Source organism: Marmota monax, unplaced genomic scaffold (genome assembly GCF_021218885.2).
Source record: "Marmota monax isolate L192 unplaced genomic scaffold, Marmota_monax_Labrador192_F-V1.1 WCK01_AAM20220418_F8-fsc00022, whole genome shotgun sequence".
NCBI lineage: Eukaryota > Metazoa > Chordata > Mammalia > Rodentia > Sciuridae > Marmota > Marmota monax.
In genome coordinates, this window is record NW_026695215.1 from 28,243,647 (window position 1) to 28,258,974 (window position 15,328).

The 15,328-nt window shown below is 42.9% G+C and overlaps 1 protein-coding gene across 1 annotated transcript in view; it reads left to right on the forward strand.

Moving 5' to 3' along the window:
* Positions 1 to 6,193: 6,193 nt before the first annotated feature.
* Positions 6,194 to 15,328, forward strand: part of Ip6k2 (inositol hexakisphosphate kinase 2) — a 31,463-nt gene continuing 22,328 nt past the window's right edge. The window contains exon 1 of the mRNA XM_046431316.2: positions 6,194 to 6,341. The gene's annotated coding sequence lies outside the window, so the exon portion shown is untranslated. The remainder of the gene's footprint in view (positions 6,342 to 15,328) is intronic.

A 15,328-nucleotide genomic window follows, 5' to 3' on the forward strand; every position in this document is an offset into this window, starting at 1 on the left:
GGCCCACGGTCGCTAGCTGCTGGGTGGACGCAGGCCTCCCCAGCCGCGCGGAGGTGAAGGCTCGGCGAGCTGGGCGGAAGGATGCCCGAGGGCCGCGGCCTCTGTGAAATATTATCCCTTCATCTTTTATTTTCCCCCAGCCAGAATCCTTGATCCTAAGGGTACTTTTTTTATTCTATAAAACCAGTTATCTAATTTGTCTTTGTATAAAAATATAGACAGTGCCCAGATCATTGGTATGCCACAGGGCATAATGGCCTGGCTGCAGTGTGAGAGCAGAGAGAGAGCTCTCTTAGATACTGGAGCCTGACTCTGCACCAGTCACTCCTGATAGGCAAAAGAATGGACATTGACTAGTCAGCTCCTAGGGATAGCAGTTGAAATGGAAGATACCAGTCAAATGCCCAAATTCTTGGCCATAGGCCTACTCCTTCCTCCTGCAGAACTGCACATGGCCAAGGGGCAAAAGTCACTTTGTGTATTCTGCTTGAAGTCAGAATCTAGCAATGTCCTGTCATACAGGATCCTCCAGACCCCATGATGATGGGACAGAAATGTTCAGTTGTTTTTTTGCCTATTAAAAATATAAAAAGGAAGAATAACTGAAATCAAGACCCAGTAGATAAAGCAAACTAGGTATCACAGCATAACATCCAATCATAGTCATACTGGACATTTTCATTCTGAACCACCCCCCCTCCGGGCACGGGCTTTAAGGGGACACCTCCAGTACAGTCTACCATTCCTTCCAAAAGTCCACCACATGGGCAACTGGAGAGGCAGGGTACCTGAAGTTAATTCTCAGCCTGTGGACAAGCAGGAATGAGTTTTTAGGACAGATGTACATCAGTTCAGGTGTACAGCTGAACCATGCTGCATTTTACCACTTTGACCAGCAGGGGCCAGGCTGTCCCTATGCTTCTTTAGGTTCGTGGCCTCCAGTCCCAGGTTGTATAGCACCCCAAGTCTGGTGTGAGAAATGAGGCTTCATCCAAGCTCAAACTCCCCATCAACCCCCAAGTCTTAGAGCAAATCCCAACAAGAAGTAGTCTTGGCAGCACTGGGGTACAGAGCTCTTTTCTGACAAGGGCATAGATAGCTGAGTGGGAGAACACATTCCCCTCAGACCCTAGAGCTTAGGGGGTTCCATCTGGCTGGAAATTCCTAGCTGAGGCTGGCCAGAGGAGGATTGGCACTTGTCCTGAGCCTCAAATGTCTCCTCTATAAAAAGGCAATAGCCTATGGCAGGTCATCCACCCCGGATCCCCTGGCTTTGCCTGCAGGCTCTCACCTACCTGGTCTGGGCCAAGGCCCAACTATAGTAAGGGGGTAGGGTCTGATGCTACATGATCTTTACCCTTGTACTCACTTAGAAACTCAAATTTCTAACTGAGCATAGTGGTGCTGGCCTGTAATCCCAGGTGCTCAGGAGGCTGGGGCAGGAGTATCATGAATTCAAAGCCAGCCTCAGCAACTTAGTGAGGTACTACTAAGAAACTCAGTGAGACCCTGTCTCTATACAAAATATTAAAAAGGGTGGGAGATGTAGCTCAGTGGCTAACCTCCCCTGAGTTCAATCCCCAGTACCAAAATAAAGAAAAAAGAAAAAACCTCAAATTTCTTGCTCCTAGCAAAAACAGTCTCCATTCTCCGACGCAGAGCTGGACTCATAACTGAAAACTGCGGGTGAGGGGACGGTGGCTAACCTTGCATGAGAGAACTAGTTCTCAAAGGTACATTTAAGAGTAGGGGCGGGGGTGGGGCCCACTGAGATTGGATAGCCTTCCAGCACAATGGGAATTTCTCAGCTGACCCTCTCCAGGTTCTGTGCTATCTGGATGTACTAGAGACAGGGTGTACATGTCCAGGACAAGCTGAGAACCCCTCCACCCTGGATCTTTTTCTTGGTAATTTTCCTGCCTTTTGTTCTGAGAGAATATTTTTGGAATGATTTGCAGCCAGCCCCCCTCCCTGCATGGCCCATGTCTTAGGGCTGTGGATGCTGATGGGATCATAGGAGATCTGAGTTCCATCCCCTTACCCAGATGGGAACATCATGTTCCCAGCTTGGAGCTGCATGGCTTACCCTGAGGCCCTTGGGAAGATTTAGGCCAGATGGGGTAACGGTGATTAGAGAACAGTGACCAGTTTAAGAAGCATGAAGGAAAGGGAGCTGGGTAAAAGGTTTGATCCCAAAACAACTCTCTTTGCCTCCCATACCCAGATCCTGATAAAGAGAGTGCTTCCTCACTCCCTGGCAAGGGAGCAGCAACCAAACACACACATACACACCCTGGCACCAAAAGGGCCCCTCGTCCTGCTCACTAGACTCAGGCCAGGTCTATTCATCACCTCCCAACATCCTTCATCTCCAGGGCCCTTGCAGTGCTTGCTGTCTTGCCCTAAGACTTGTTTGATCCCCTGCAGCCCTGCCATGACCCTAGCAATGAACTCATCCTCTGTTTTTGGTTTTGGGGGGGGTACCAGGGATTTTACTCAGGAGCACTCGACCACTGAGCCACATCCACAGCCCTAATTCATGTTTTATTTAGAGACAGGGTCTCACTGGGTTGCTTAGCAGCCTTGCCACTGTTGCTGAGGCTGGGTTTGAATTCCAAATCCTGTCTTAGCCTCTGAGTTGCTAGGCTTGTGCCACTGTGCCTGGCCCTCATCTTGTTATAGGGGGAAAGCACAAGAGATCAGGCAGGAACTCTGGGTGCTTCTTTAGCATTCCACCATCTCCTCTGTCTCCTTCCCCATTGTTCTATTGCCTCTGTTTTTTCCTTTTTTTGAGATTAACTGTGATATATTCATATATGTACATAGGAAAGTTATGTCGGATTCATTCCACTGTCTTTCTTTTGCCCTTGTCCCTCCTCACCCCTAATTCTTGCCATGTCAATTTTTTAAAAATGTTTTTTAGTTGTTGATGGACCTTTATTTTACGTATTTATATATGGTGCTGAGAATCGAACCCAATGCCTCACACATGCTAGCCTAGCACTCTACCACTGAGCTACAACCCCAGCCCCACCATGTCCATTCTTGACATATCCACAGTGTCTAATCCAGGTCAGCCCTTGGTAAACACTATGGAAAGAACAGAAAAGTTCTACATAGGGCTGCACTGTCCAGCCTCCCACCCCATGTATAGAAGGGCCTCTGGAATGGAAGATTGGGTGGGCAGAAGAAGGTGAAAGAGTGACCTGTGAGGGTCTGAACATCTGGTGCCTTTTGAGGCTTTTTTTTCAGTAGTCACAGGTCTTGAAGTCATAAGAGCAGGAACTGGGCTAGGCTTTCCAGCAATCCTGCCTGGTGTAGAGAAGCTACTAGCCTTGACTAGGGGTGTTCCCACCCTGCCTCAACCTCTCACTGACCTATTTTCTTTCCCTCTACAATATTTACCACTTAATACCACATGACTTCTTTTTATGCAATCAGTCTACAACTATTTCTGGTGTATGAGATATTCATGATACATCCTTTGAACAAAACAGAGATTCCACATCCCAGAGCTTTGGTTCTAGTGGGGGAAGCTGCACAATGCCATATAAGGATAATAAATATCTACTTTTTTTGTGTGTGTGTGTGTGCCTAGGATTGAACCCAGGTCTTGTGCATGTGAGGCAAACACTCTACCAGCTGAGCTGTATCCCCAGCCTAATAAACATTTACTTTTAAAAGTATGCAAGAAGGCTTGGGGTTGTAGCTCAGTGGTAGAGTACTTGCCTAGCACTTGTGAGGCACTGGGTTTTATCCTCACCACTACATAAAAATAAATAAATGAAATAAAGGTATTGTGTCCATCTACAACTAAAAAATATTTTTAAAAGTATGTGAGAAGCTGGGCGCTGTAGTGCATGCCTATAATCCCAGCTCTGGAGGCAGGAGCATCACGAGTTCAAAGCCAGCCTCAGCAAGGACGAGATACTAAACAACTCAGTGAGTCCCTGATTCTAAATAAAACACGAAATAGGGCTTGAGGGGGCTGGGGTTGTGGCTCAGTGGTAGAACGCTTGCCTTACATGTGTGAGGCACTGGGTTTAATTCTCAGTACCACATACAAATAAATAATAAAGGTCCATTGACAACTAAAAATAAAATTTTAAAAATAGGGCTGGGGATGTGGCTCAGTGGTTGAGTGCCCCTGAGTTCAATCCCCAGTACCCCACCCCCGGCCCCAAAAAATAGTGAGAAGGTGGTAATTGCTATAGGAAACAATAGAGCAGGACAAGGAGATAAAAGTGATCCCACATGCTGGAGGCAGAGAGGAGTAATTAAAGTCTGAAATGCAGAGCTGGAGGGTGCACAGGATGTAATTTGTGAGGAACTTTGAGCAGTGGGAATAGAGACCAGCAGTCTGCAGTTGGGTAGGTAACAGGAATTATGAGGATCTTGCCAATTCTCTCTTTTCCTTAAGGAGGGGCTACTGCAGGTGTAAAAGGTTATGACTTACTCACAGGCTGACGTGTGGAGAATGGATTGAAGATAATAGGGGCAGTAGCAGGAGATTGGGAGAGAGCTGTGATATAACTCTGGAGAGAGATTGTGGAAATCTGGACTTGGTGGAAGCCATGGTAATAGCAAGAAGTGATCTTATTCTGGGTATGATGCTAATGGAGGCGGCAGAATTTCCTGGCCCAATGCATATAGGTATGAAAGAAATTAGTCAAGGTTACTGAGAAGTGTTTGTCCTGAGCAATTAGGACTAATCTTGCTCAGTGAAAGTGGTACACACCTGTAATTCCAGTGACTCAGGAGGTTGAAGCAGAAGGATTTGATGTTCAAAGCCTCAGTGAGGCCCTGTCTCAGGAACAAAAATAACAAATAAAAAGGGGATGTGGCTCAGTGGATACAGCACTCCTGGGTTCAATCCCAAGCACCAAAAAAAAAAAAAAAAAAAAGATCTAAGCTGCCATCACCTGATCTGTGGGGGTGGGATAATAGGATAGAGCAGGTTTGGTGGATGAGCCAAAGCTAGGGTAACAGAAGTTGAATTTGAGAAGCTGATTACTGCAACTCAGAATGCAGATGTCTAATTGATAGCTGGACATTGTATCTGGTGCTCAGAAAGGGTCTGAACTGAATAAACACCTTTGGGAGTGATTGATATACTGGTGACATTTTAAAGCCATGAGTCTGGATGAAATGACCAGGAAGTAAGAATGAACAGAGAACAGGCAACAATGAAAAACTGGTAAATCACAAGAAATGGAGCCTGGAAATTAAGAGAGAAGAGATCTGTTGGTCATATAACAAGTCTCTCCTAATCAGCTCCATAAAGAGATGGGTTTTTTTCCCCTGTGTTTGGGATGGAACCAGGGCCTTGTGCATACTAGGCAAGTACTTTACCACAGAGCTATAGCCTCAACACCAGATTTTTGTTTTATTTCCTTTTTTTTTTTATTGATCTACTGTTTTTGTTCCCTGCCATATTTACAGAAAAGTGTAGGTTCTTAAAAAAAACTTAAAAAGTGCATGGGTGAATCCACACCTTTGCAAATGCCCAGGACATAAGGCAGCAACATTAGCCTCCTTTACAGAAAGAACAGATATTCAATAGGATGGCTCTGTCCACTCTTGGTGCTAAGCACCATGTCCCTTGCTTTTCCCAGCTACATTGATATTCATTCACTCAGGTGAGAGCCTTTATGACCAACACAGGCCCCAGAACAAATGAGCATTAGACAACCCCTGTGGAGCTTGATGGACCTGAGTCAGGCATTGGGTCACCCACCAGTCCACAGAAGATTCTACTGCCTCTCCTCTGTCTGTCCCTCTATGTCTTCGTTTGTGCACCCATCCACGTAGTCATCTCTTCACCTGTCTATATAACCATTCCTTGGTTGGCTGTCTACAGTCACTCTTCTGTCTACTCTTCACAACCCTCTTTCATCCATGTTAGCGACATCTGCATTCAGTCCTGTATCATCCATTTGCTAGAGTGACCATGTTCCCAGTTTTGCAGGGCAAACCAAGATGGTTGGTTGACCCATCGGTCTCCCAGGAATCCTACAGTTGACCTATTGGCCCTCAGCCATCTTTAACTCCAAACTCGTCTCTGACCCCCCTGTTCACCTGCCCTGCCTGAGGGAAAAGCTCCTCCCCTACTTGGCTCCTCCCCTTCTCCACCCCTTCCGGAAGCTGCAGCAACGAATCCCGGCGCCCTAGCAACAGCGCCTTTCAGGCTGCCCAGTCCGCGTGCGCGGCTTCCGGTACAAGCCAATAGCTAGGGGCACCCGGAGCGAGGTGCGGGGGGCGGGGCTCTGAGCAGTCGCCGCCATTTTGGTGGAAGAGAAACAATAGGACTGAGGCGCCGCGGGACCGGTCTGTGGCCGCAGGTAACGCCCGCCTCGCGGTGCCTGTGGTCCTGCCGCCCCGGGAGCTTTGGGGAAGGTTTTTTTTGTTGTTGTTTTGTTTTGTTTCTGGCTGTTAGGGGACAGGGTCTCTGGTCGTTGGGGGTCTCCCCACATTATTTGGGAGGCAGTCTCTCGCTGTCATTGTGCAGGAGGTCTCCCCGGGTCTTCGTGGAGCCATATTTTCCCTGGCCATTTGCGAGAAGCATCGTAGTTTTGGGTCACTGGAAAGAGAAGCTCCCCTCTGGATTTGGGGGGTGGGCAGGATCTTGGCCGATCATTGGAGAGAGGTCTCCTGGAATTTTGAGGGGTGGGTAGTACCTTTCCCCCGCCTTTGAGGAGATCTTCCGAGGTTTTTAGGTGGACGAGAACTTTCCGTAATGTTGAAATATCTACCCAGGTCATTGGCGATCATGATATCCCAGGTTATTGAGGATGTGGTCTTCCATCTTTGAGTGTAGGGGTCAACCCAGCGCCTCAGATACTGTTACCTGAGGCTGGCAAACGTGCAGCCATTTTGGGTGTTGATTGCCAGTTGGGTCGTATTTGTTAGGGGAATCAGCGCACCCAACATTTTTAAAACTGTCTTGCAGTGTATCAAAAGACTCCTATTTTATTCCGACGTTTCTACCATTGAGTGGAGCTTTAATTTCCTTCAAATTTGATTAGATGGCTTTTGTCTTGCATTCTAATGGCTTTATTGTAGGATTTTATTGGCTCTCAGTATCTAGAAAGCCCGACTAGCAGGAAAAAAACGAGTGAAAACAAAATGTAGAAACCAGTAAAATTTAGTGCTCTTTAAGTACCAGTAGCTAGTCACTGCTTGGAATTAAACGTTAGCAAAATTGCACACATAACAAGAATAAACTAAAATCATATGGAATCATATTTAAGAAAAATTACTGAAACTTTAGAAGAGTAACAAAAACATTGGAGCTTACTAGTTTTTTTTTTCTAATAAAGGACCATAATTACAGTAATTTTGTTGAGTTCTAGTATTTAAAATGTTTGCTGTATTTGCATTTTTAGCAGGATAACACCTAGCGGGAAACTTAAGACGCTTATTTGTGTAGTTTATTGCTGTGGGGTTTGTATATTTCATCCTGTAACTTGGCATTAAGTATTTAAAAGATAAATTTCAGGGTGGTGTTTTAACTTTAGCCACTTAGAATTTGAAATGGCAAATGAATACTTAATCATATTTGACATTAATTGCCTAGTAATTTTTTTCTTTGAAGAAAAAGTCTGTTGAACTGTTGTTTAAATTGGTTTTCCTGCATTGTGATTTTAAAGTAGAATTCACAGGCATTATTAGAAATTATGTGGATAAGAACTGGGATTAGAGTTGATTTCCTTGTAGAAACCAGTTTAGCAGATGTGATAGGCTTCTTTTTTGCTTGGAAGCTTTGTAGGTGACAGACTAGATCACTATATATCAGCCCTAAGACTTTCTGAGCAATGGAATGTACCAGGAAAGAGCAATCGCTGACTGATGAAACTTAGCTATTCTCCCTTGCAAAAGGATGCCAGAGCAGTGTGTAAGCTCCTGAGATGTCACTTGTATCTAGGCAACAGGGATGAGCGTGAGCCTCCCTGAGGCCAGTTTGCTGAGGTGAAAATTTTCCATTGTTTGGCTCGTAAAGATGATGCTTTGGAGAAGAATTTTTTCTTTAAGTTATTTTATTTAATGAGATGATCATCTTAAACAAATTGAACCATTTTTGGACTGTAGAAAGTAAGTAGATGCGGGGGCTGAGGTTGTGGCTCAGCGGTAGAGCACTTGCTCAGGGCCCTGGGTTCAATCCTCAGCACCACATAAAAATAAATAAAGGTTTTAAAAAAAAGAAAGTAAGCAGATGATTACTTTTATGTGGTTACATTTTAAAGCATGTTTTTGTATTTTAAATAAATTGTGTTTTTGCTTCTTTGTGTGCAGTGTAATAGGAGTACTGTTTTGTGATATATTTTGATGGCATTAAAATGTCCTTTTCCCAAAAAATTGAATGTAGGTTCACTCAGGAGTTTGCAGGACAATCTGCAAAGATGATGCATATTTGCTTTGAATCTGTCACTTATCACCAGTTTCAGCTGTTAACCAATTTCTAACTAATCTTGTTTCTTCTGTTCTCTGCACTGACCTCCCTTAATGCCTTTTTTTTTTTCCTAGTGGTACTGGGGATTGAACCAATTGGCTTTGCCCATGCTAGGCAAGTGCTCTACTGCTGAGCTATATCCCTAGCCTTCACTAAAATGTCTAATTCTATTTTTTCCAGAAATGTTTTTGTTTTTCTATTTTGCTGTGCCCAGGGTCTTATGCAAGTGCTGTGCCACTGAGCTATAATCCCTGCCCTCAGAAATGTTATTTTATCACTGTGTACATACCTGTAATCCTGACTCGGGAAGCTGAGGTCGAATTGCAAGTTCCAGGCTAGCTTCAGTAAGTTAGTGGAACCTTGTCTCAAAAAAAAAAAAAAAAAAGGTGGTAAAGCATTCCTGAATTCGTTCCCAGTACCAAAAAAAAAAAAAAAAAAAAATTTATCCATAATATTCTATTCCTGTGTGTATCTCCAAAAGCAAAGAGCCATGGAATCTATAATAATATTACTCTTTCTAAAAAGTGTTAATTCCTTAATTTTTTTTTCAGGTTTTGTACATGGCATTTGATGTAAATGGTTCTTTTGTCTTTTAAATTTATATGTGCTTGGTCTTTTTTTTTTTTTGTAATTTTTAATCTGTTAAGCAACTGTGTGGTGGAATTTCCCATATGCTGGTTTTGCTGATCACTCCCTGTGCTCAATACCTTTTGGCTCTGGTGCCTGGTTTGAAGAATTTATTCTTGTTTATTATTCTGGCGAAGAAGTTGAGAAGAAACTGCCAGGTCTCATTTGGAAATGAGTCCCATGCTGATGGTGGTGTATACCTTTAAACCTGGTATACAGGTTTACCAGGAGATGCTGGAGATGCTGAGGCAGGAGCATTATGAGTTTGAACTCAGCCTGGGCAACACAATGAGGCACTATCTCAAAAAAAAAATAAAAAGCCCCAAGCTGAACTCTGATGAGTACTGGAGACCTGAAGGACCATATAGGAAGAAATCCTCCTCCTCCATGTTATGCGGTCCAGATATTCTGAATGCTACATGCTCCATGTGGAATTGAGAGGAGATTCTGATTCTTGGCCTCTAGGAGGGTATTGATGTCCTGCCTCTTGTGTTGTGCCCTTTGCTCATAGGAGGCTTATAGTTAGAGAAGCCTTGACCCTTTGTAGGTAATTCTCCAATATATATTTTTTCTTTGCTTCTTTTTTCATTCCTTTTCTTTTTTTCTTTCATACTAGGATTGAACCCAGGGGTGCTTAACCACCGAGCTACATCCCTTCTCTGTACTTCTTCCCCACCCCCCCGCCGCCAGCCTTTTTTGAGATAGGGCTTGCTAAGTTGCTGAGCCTGGCTTTGAACTTTTGATCCTGTTTCAGTTGCTGGAGTTATAGGCATGAGCCACGTGCCTGGCCCAAATATGATTTCTGTTTAGATTCACTTCAGCTCCAGTTCTACTGCTTCCAGCTATCTGCTGAACATTTTTTCTTGAGGGCTTGACCATTCCTTAAGTGTCTGCAGCTTAATTCAGTATCTTCTCAGTTATTTCTGACACTTCATAAAATATCTTTGTCCTGATTTGTGAAGGCTCAATATCTGTTACATTCCTCTAATTTGATTCTTGTGTCAGCATTTCTAAAGATAGAATCTATGGTTGACCACTCCCCAGATTATATGCAAAATTCAGAAGGTGTGTGTGTGTGTGTGTTTTTTTTTTTCCAAGAGAAAGACCCATAGATGTTTTAGATTCTCTGGGGGTTTAATTCCCTCCCCCAGAAAGTTTAAGCACAGTGGATAAGTACTAAACTCTGTTTCATTGCCCTCCTTGCTTCCTTGATTTCCCTGTTGCAGGACAGTAGGCCCCATGAGTACATGGAAAAGGCAGGGACCCTATGCCCTGCCATGAAATAGAGGAGGTGACCTTAAAGAGGTCATGCCAGGTGGGACAAATGTCTGAGACACAACAGTTCTTGTACCTTGGGGGGGTCCAGAACTTGAGTGAGGGAAGATAGCCCCCCTCCAATTGAATAAAGAGACTCATTAAGAGAAGGAAGCCCGGGGAGCTGGTCTTGGTGGCATACGCCTGTAATCCCAGAGGCTTGGAGGCTGAGGCAGGAGGATTGCAGATTCAAAGCCAGCTTAGCAAAAGTGAGGCACTAAGCAACTCAGTGAGACCCTGTCTCTAAATAAAATACAAAATAGGACTGAGAATGTGGCTCAGTGGTTGTTTGCCCCTGAGTTCATTCCTCAGTACCAAAATAAATAAATGAAGGAAGAAAGCAAGCTATCTCAAGACTGGGGATAATGAAGAGATGTCAGCTTGGTCTTAGTTATTTTGGCCTCTTGGGTGTTATAGCTCTAGAAGAGATGCTCCTGTTATCCCCTTCCTCCAGAACATTCTCAGGCTTAGGACTGGTTCTTCTAGTGTGTGTGTGTGTGTATAGGGGGCATACTGGGGATTAAACCCACCATTGAGCTACATTCATAGCCCTTTTTATTTTGCGACAGGATCTTGCTAAGTTGCCCATGCTGGCCTCAAACTTGTGATCCTTCTCCCTGAGTCTCCTGAGTAGTTGGATAACGGGTGTGTGCCATCACTTTTGACATCTTCAAATAACCAGATATTAAATTCATGAACATGCTAGGTTGCCTTAAACATGTGATATGAAACTAATAAAGAAGCTTGAGAGTTTTTGTTTATTTTGATAGTAGCCATTTAATCCAGGGGCACTCTACCATTGAATTGAACCTGCAGGCCCCTCCCCTTTTTTTAAATTTTGAGACAGGGTCTCACCGAGTTGCTGAGGCTGGCTTTGAACTTGTGATCCTCCTGCTTCAGCTTCCCAAGTCACTGGGATTACAGGTTGCACCACTATACCTGGCTAGTTTGAGAGATTTCTACATCATAGTTTTTCATACAAATTTTTCTTCCCAATATTTTCATGTGCTTCTAATATGTATAGGAATTATATCTCTTCATTGCTCTTTCAGTAATATAGTGCAAAGAAGGCTGTTAGCACAGAGAAAACTCTGAATAAATGCTAATTTCCTGCTGCCAGAATTCATTTACCCAAACTTGCAGGACCTCTGTAAAACCAGGTTTTTCCCTTCTCTTTCCACGTGGTTAATTGTTCTAATATAAAATGCCACCACTGTGCTTCAAAATCTGCAATTCACGCTGGGTGCGGTGGCGTAGACCTGTAATCCCAGAGGCCCAGAAGGCTGAGGCAGGAGGATCATGAGTTCAAAGCCAGCCTCAGCAATGGTGAGGCACTAAGCAACTCAGTGAGACCCTGTCTCAAAATAAAATACAAAATAGGGACTCAGCGATTGAGTGCCCCTGAGTGCAATCTCCAGTACAAAAAAAAAAAAAAAAAGAATCTGTAGTTCACATACATTATAGGTCACTGTGAAATGAGGTACAATCTTTTTATATATGAACTTTCCTAGCATTTCCACTTCTGAGATTTTTTCAGTACTTGTACAGAAATACTTGTACAATTATGTGAAGACAAATACAAGGATGCTTATTTGTATTATTATTGTAGTTTAAAATTGGAAATAGTAGGTGACTGAGTAAATTATGATTATGCATGAATATAATAAAAAGGAATCAGACATGGAAAGAAGCTAAAATCATTTAATTTAGGACAAAAATGCCAAAACAAGGGACAAATATTGAATGATTTCACTTATGAGTGTTTTAATTTATAGGCACAGAAAGTAAAATGGTGTTTGCTAAGAGAAGAGGGGAGTGGAGAAATACCACTTAATGGATCAGTTTCAGTTGAGGAACATGAAAGTTCTGAAAACTGATAATGGTAATGATTGCCCAACATTGTGAAAATACTAAATGCTACTGATCTGTGTATCCAAAAATAGTTAAAATGGTAGGTTTTATTTTATGTATACTTTACCACAGTGAAGAAAAAAGTTTGGATGTAGCTCAGTAGTACAGTACTTGTCTAAGCATGTGCAAAGCCTTGTGTTCAATTCACTACAAACACTGCAAACAGAAAGGTGGGGAGAGGAATGTAAAGTTGATTTTGTTGGGTGAAAAAGGCAAACAGCCTAAACTTATTTATGTAAGGAATAGAAAACACGTGGAAGAAAATCTGTAGGATGAGGAAATCCCAAACTAATAATGGTAATTTTCTCATACTTATAACCAGTAAAACAAATAAAAATAAGAAGTCAGTGTTTTTAAAAGACTGTCATGTACCTTGACACTCCATTTCTTTGCCTGTTGTGAAGTCCCCCTTTTTTATTCTCTTTCCACAAGTCCAAAGTTACTAGGTCCTGTCAAGTCCTCCATGTGACCTTCATCTTCCATTGAACTCTTTGGAAGAAATGTGGGGCAGTGGACTTGAGGAAAGTTCATATTTGGGGAGTGCTTAGCATACATGTTTGATAGTAGGCTAGATATTTGATCTTGTTCCCACCATATGCAGCTCTATGTAATTGATTGTACTATATCTCCTTACATATGAAAACAGATGCTGAGAGTAGGTAAAGTACTATTTATGACCAAATGTAAGGTGGCCCCTGGTTCACCAGGGAGAAGGTTTTAGAAGAGTTATTTGGGTTTAACCCAAAATCAACTTACAGATACATAAGATGAAGTTGGACTTCTCACAATAAAATATTCTTTAGAAATTATGCTTTTTACACATTTTATGAATTAGTTCTGCTCCTTTTTACCTGCAGACATCCTTATTATTCCCATGGCCACATCTGGAGACATTTGGTGCTCTCCTGAATACAACTTTTTTGCCTCTCAGTGATGGGAGATACGCTCACTGGAACCCTCAGCCTAAGTTGGTTGTGATTTCTGCAGTGTAACCATTTGGCAGCATTGATTTAAAAATACATACATTAGGGGCTGAAGTTATGGCTCAGCAGTAGAGCACTTGCCTAGCATGTGTGAGGTGCTGGGTTCGATCCTCAGCACTACATAAAAATAAAAAAATAAAGGTATTGGGTCCAACTACAACTAAAAAACTATATTAAAAAATACATATATTAATTTATAGTTCAGGCTGTTTGTACAGTGGTGCATACCTATAATTCTAACCTCTAGAGAGGTTGAGGCAGAAGCCTGTCTCAAAAATTTTTTACTTTACATACCATATAATGTACACCCCCAGAAATCCTGTAGCCCCCTCCTGGTTATGGCTCCCCTCATTAGTGGCCCATCAATCTTTCTGAAACTCCTTACTCTGGCATGTATTTTTTTTTTTAATATTTATTTTTTAGTTTTAGGTGGACACAATATCTTTATTTTATTTTTATGTGGTGTTGAGGATCGAACCCAGCGCCCTGCGCATGCCAGGTGAGCGTGCTACCGCTTGAGCTACATCCCCAGCCCTGGCATGTATGTCTTAAAGGACACCACTACGGTTGTTAGAGACATTGAATTAGGGCTCAGATCCTGGGAATGAAGGAAGGAGACAGGTCTGTGCTATCTAGTCTGTTCCTGCTGTCCATTTGTCTATATGTTTTGCAGGTGGTTTCCGTGACCAGGGAGGCTGCACTGCAGCACATAGCCATTTTGCTGGTTTCTACATGGGTATTTGGGTATGCGGGGGGATAGTGGTGACTGGACATTTATTTAATCAACAGTATTTGTTGGCCTTGAACTTGCAGTCCTCTTGTCTCAGGGATCAGCATCTCCCATTGGTGGAATGCCCTGGGTTCAGTCTTCAGTAATATACACACGAGGGGAGGGGGTACCCCAATTGTATACAAAATAAATGTTTTTGGTAAAACTGCAATATCATTTTTGGGAGATTAACCTGACCCTTTATTCTGAAGCCCATTTGTTTTATATATGCTTTTAACTTGGAGGTGAGGACTATGCTGTGGCACTTTCCGCCCCCCATATGAATAGGGGATGATGTAACATCTTGGTAAAGTTGACAATCTACCTTCTTTCATGGGGTTACATGGAGAGATTTGCACACCCAGTTCTTCTTTGCAGTGCTAGACAGTCACAGTTTCCTTAAGAACTTACCTAGTTATCCTGGTGAAGGAAGAGGAGGGTGAATGTAGTATTGTAGATTGTATCTTTTTATGAGTTTGAGCAACCTGACATCAAAAACATTTACCAGTAACTTGTTAAATCATTTATTTTTATGTTGTTGGGATTATGGACTTCCCAAATTAATCCCCCCCACCTTTGGTGGTAGAGATTAAATCCTTGGGGGTGCTTTATCACTGAGTTTCATCCCCAGTCCTATTTATTTATTTACTTATTTATTGGTACTAGGGATTAAACTCAGGGGCCCTTTACCCCCAAGCTATGTCCCTAGTCATTTTTTTTTTTTTTTTTGTCTGTTTGAGACAGGGTCTTGCTAAATTGCTGTAACTGGTCTTAATCCTCCTACTGTAGCCTTCTGAATAGCTGGGATTGCAGATGTGGGCTCCAAGTTAAATCTTATTGAACTTTTTTTTATCTTCTGCCATTATGAGTACAGATTTTATGTGTAAGGCAAAAGATTTCTTTCATGGAATAGGAAGAGAAGTAGATGAGCTGGTTGCAGAGTCAGTGCTGAGGATTTGGGTTTTTCTTGTGTGTGTGTGTGTATCTGAAAAACAAGTGTCTCTTTCCAGGTCCTTTGAGCTGTCCCTGCCTTTCGTAGAATCTCTGCTGAGCCATAAGAAATTGACAACAGTAGTACCTTCCTGGGGTCTCTTGTTCAAGGATTTTATGAGATAGTCAGTCCCCTGTATTGGGGAGCAGAGGAGGTCGGTAAGACTAGGATAAGGGTCCTGGGGCTTTGGGGAGGGCTGACTTTGCAGAGGTACTAGCTGATAGTTGATTGATGTTGGTTTCTGAAAACTGATGGGTGTGGCCATTAGTGTGGGGCAGATGAGG